The following is a 5,018-nucleotide window of genomic DNA, read 5'->3' on the forward strand; positions in this document are numbered from 1 at the left end:
ACACACCCCCCCCCCTCAACCTACCCCCACCCCACCCCCCCCCCCCCCCCGCATCGTTCCGCAAATACAACCCAAGCCACCCTCTTTTGAGCCAGTGCCCACGACTGGCACCCCCATTTAAAACTGACACACCCCTGTGCGTGAGGCAAATGGTGGTCACACCAGATACTGACTGGTTTTCGGACCCCCCGGACCCCCCAATACAGTAAAACTGCACATTTTAGAGTGCCCTTTTATTGTGGCCAGCCTAAGGCAATAATCATGCTGTCTAATCATCATCTTGATATGCCACACCTGTGAGGTGGATGGATTATCTCGGCAAAGGAGAAGTGCTCACTAACACAGATTTAGACAGATTTGTGAACAATTTCTGAGAGAAATAGGCCTTTTGTGTACATAGAAAATTTCTTAGATCTTTGAGTTCAGCTCGTGACAAATGGGGGCAAAAACAAAAGTGTTGCGTTTATAATTTTGTTCAGTGTATATATAAACAACTGAAAACATAAAAAAGCCATGACTACATGAGGACAAAGAGGTAATGACAGTCTTTTTATTAATGCTCTCAGGAGGAAACCTGTGCAGTGCAGTACGTTTAACTCAAATTCGCCAGTAAGCAATCACTAGAGGGCGCTCTGTAACTGTTACCTGCAAACGTTCACCCATGCCTTGACATGAGTGTAGAATTGCATTTTGAAAGAGTACTAACAGGGCAAAATGCTACCAAAATAATAATAATAAAATTAAATAAAAAAATATACATAACTTAGTGTTTAATAATCGTTTGCAGAATGTCAACATACTTGTCAAATATTCTAGAATTGAAAATCATTCCTGTTGTGAAAGATTAAAATTCTTAAATAATAACAGTACTTGTTTGACGCTTTAAAATATTTTTTCCTTTACTCTACGAACTAAGTCAATAAGCCTGTGAGATCTATAATTAATCGGAAGGCCCCGCCCTCTGACTATGCGATTGGCTGAAGCGGACGTTCAACTACAGCTGATGGCTTGCAAATGGTTTATTGAACTGTCAATCAAGCCCGTTCAGACGGCTAGTAGTTGACTGATATAGTGAGAGCAGCACGCTGGAGGAGCGAGTGGATGTATGTGTGTGACTTTCATCTCATCTTCTGGACGTCTTGCGGAGAAAGGAATCACTTTGATTGGCTGGATTTTTGTGGATAATAATGCATATATGTGTTTTCTTTTTTTTAACCATGTCGTATTAACTTAATTGGAGTCATGCATAACTATTTTGGAGCTTGTTTCTCAGTAGTGTTCTTAATTTTGACGTTTTGGACTGAGGTGAGTTAAACTTCCTTATGCCTTTTTAAGTCCATCTTTTCCTTCACTAGTTGTAAAGTCAATAGATTAAACAACCGTTTTACACAACTCAAACTCATTCATTTTTGTCAAATTAGATTTTGGGATTCTTGTCCTAATAGAATTATCCTGCTGTCAGTGGAATCATGTGATCCTTGAACTTTAAAGGCGTTTTAAAACCAGTCCGCGTGCACTGTGCACCAATGCATCTACATCCAAACTTTTTAAGCATTGCCTAAAGTAATCATAGAGTAAAGTGCATATTTCATTATTGCGCGAACAGATTCATATTTGTGCGAGTGCACTTGATTGGTATATTTGCAATACCCGTATAGCCACAAAAGATCACTCCTTAAACAAATGTAAGTCAGTGCACTGTATCCGCTATATTGTGTTGAGCTGCATGTTCTGTCTTGTATTTTTATAGGAGAATGACAAATTATTCTGTGAAGTCTTACAAAGCCAGGCTGTTTTCATTTCATATTTTAACTGCTGTTAATGTTATTTTTAGGTGTGCCATTCGTCGGGTTATTTGGAGCTCCAGTTGGTCAGTGTGGAGAATAACAGGGGTGAGCTCGCGAATGGAAACTGCTGTGACGGCGCACGGAGCGCACGAGACGGTCTGTGCGACCGGGACGAATGTGACACGTACTTAAGAGTGTGTCTAAAGGAATACCAGTTGGAGGTCACCACATCTGGCTTTTGTACGTACGGCACTGGAAGCTCGAGCGTGATCGGAGGGAATACGTTTCAGTTGAAAGGATTCAATGGAAACCCAAACAGGGCCAATGACCTCGGGACCGTTATCATCCCCTTTCAGTTCGCCTGGCCGGTAGGTGTTCACCGATACCCTCTTTCATCAGCTCTTCAACAACAAACAAACCCTTTTTGTGAACGTTTTCTATATAGTTATCTTTATATAGCCTACACTGTGAAAAAATGTCTGCTCGATTTTATGAGTTTTTGAACTCGAATTTTCTTCAGTAATTAAATGCAAGGGTGTCAAAACTTAACACTGCTGGTGTGACTTTTATTTTACTTTAAAAAAGAAAGAAAGAAAGAAAGAAAGAAAGAAAGAAAGAAAGAAAGAAAGAAAGTAAGCAGCTAAACTTAAGGTTTAATTTTTTTTACAGTATAATGGTGTTCATATTGCAACCAAAATATGATCGTAACCAAATAGCTTTTCCTATGCTAGCAATGCAATTGAAAACACATTATAGGCCCATATGACATTTGGGGAGTATCAAATCATAAAAAATATAAAGTCCAGCTTATGTTAAGGATTTCATGCTATATGAAGTATTATCCACCTTAAGATGGTATCTGTGGAAATGGTATCTGGTCTAAGATTATTATTAAGCGGAGTACTAACTGGTTTATATTTCCACTTAAAGCCAGCTTGACCACCTTAAGATCAGGTTTGTTGTTGGTCCAAGATGGTACTGCTAGATTTGACTAGCTAACGACCGGTTTAGACCAGCTAGAAACCACCTTGTTCCAAAACATGTTTCCAGCAGATGGACAAGACGCACAAGTGAACATGCATTTGGTCTTAACAACACCAACTGGTAGCCTACGCTTTAAACACTCATTGCAAAGCAAATGTTTGACTCGATGGAAAGAGGAGAGCTCGGTGTCACGGTGGTCACTGGCGTTAATCATAGAGATGATGAGTAGAGCATCTCCGGTTACGGCGCGCGTTTGGCTACGAGAGCGGCGGCTGGTGCGTCTCTCTCGCGCGCGCGGAGTATACAGTTACACGTTTAACTGATGGTGTCGTATTTATAGGACGTAGTGTGTTTTACTTCATGACATGCGGACGGGGCTGCAAGAAGACCATGTATTGCGGAGTTTAGAAGGAAGACGAGTCATTCATCTATCCATCGGTCAGTGGCGGTTCTTGTATGGCGCCCTGGGCGAACCACCCCGTCTGCCACCTCTAAATGAAATTAATTTTACATAAATTTGGCAATTTTATATAAAAGTAGCCTATATATTTAGATTATTACAAATTCAAACAAATAAAGAAATAAATACAAAAAATAAAGTGAGTAATGTTACATTTGTTTAAAAAATACATTGTTACAATATCACATTTTACTGTCTGATTATGTAGGCTAGTTGGACAGAAAAAATGATTGTTGTTGCCCTATATGTGTAATAACAAGAAAGCAACATAGCATAACATTAGACATATATGAGCCTATTTTAGCTAGATGTGATAGCTGCATACATACCAATTATCTTTAGCGCATTTCCCCTCCTTTTTTTTTTTTGAAGTGACGTAAAATAAAGGGAATGAAGTGAAAATGAAATGAATGAGCTGAAACGCCGGAGTTTTGTTGAGTGTGCGCGCTAGCTGACTGACTGAATTCTGCACTCTCGTGTATTCTCTCATCATAAAAAAAACAAAGTGCAGATGAATGTGTGATGTAAGTAAGAAATTCCTTTCACGGTGTAGACAGCTTCAGTGATTATAACGGGAGTTTTTTTGAACTGCTAGAATATTGTCAGTTATGTTCTTTGATCATTTAAATGTTCTTTACTGCTTTCCTATATTTTTTTATTAGCTGTTTGAATAACTGTGGAAATGAAAGCGTAGCTTACAATGTTTTTATTAAACTGTGATCAAGTTAAATACAAATTCAGTCGTATTAAAATACTTAATGACATGACCCCCATACTTGCTAAAAAGACAGGTTTATGATGCGCATTGTGTAAACATTACGCCCCATTCACGCCCTATTCACACGGGGCGTTAGCGTTAACGCTTGAAGGAGGGCGTTTCTGAAGCTTGGTTCTGACGCGACCGTCAATCACATTAGTCGTCTGGTGTTGCATGAACGCGATTGGCTAGCGTCTGAGCTAGGGTATTTGCATAAGGTCATCTGATTGGCTGACGCCTGCGTTGGTGCTTGAAAAGTTTAAAAGTTTTCAACTTCTGCCGCGAGCAACGGACCCAACGCGACACGACGAACCCACAATTCATTTCACCAACGCTTGACGTCACTCCATTCAAAGTAAACGAGAGGCTTTGATGCTGACTCCCCATGTGAACATCTTACAAGATCAGATATTTGTCAATGAGCTCAGAATCTGTGAAGCAGCAAATACTCAAGCATGGTCTTGTCAGTCATCTCTCCTTATTCTCGACCTGTGTTCAGTGAAATCTGACTCCTGCAGCTCTTGTCGGATGCAGGGTTGCTAAGTCCGCGTTTTATCAACAGAATTGGGTTAAAGGTTTGAAATATTGCATAAATTACATTTGACTGAAATGCTTGTATTGAAACATTTTGCATTCTACTTATGATAAAACTTTCATGGACTTCTACATTAACTGTTCCCTCCTGGTGGAATGACCTGCCCAACTCAATCCAAGCAGCTGAGTCCTTAATATTTTCAAGAAACGGCTGAAAACACATTTCTCATCTTCATTTGCAACTCTAGCACTCTCTATTCTAATGCTACTTCTAATTTTATCTCCTTGTTTTTGTTTTTATTAAAAAACTTGACCCTCTAACATTTGCACTCTCTATTCTAACTACTTGTTTTATTTATAAAGAAGAGCCTCTAACACTAGTATTCTCCATTCTTTCTCTATTCTTTCTACTTTTTTTATTTTTTCTTTATTATAAATAATGACCTTCTAACACTAGCATTATCTATTCTTTTTCTGTTCTATTGACTTGTTTTAT

This window comes from Sinocyclocheilus grahami, unplaced genomic scaffold (genome assembly GCF_001515645.1).
Source record: "Sinocyclocheilus grahami isolate Dianchi unplaced genomic scaffold, SAMN03320097.WGS_v1.1 scaffold71.1, whole genome shotgun sequence".
NCBI lineage: Eukaryota > Metazoa > Chordata > Actinopteri > Cypriniformes > Cyprinidae > Sinocyclocheilus > Sinocyclocheilus grahami.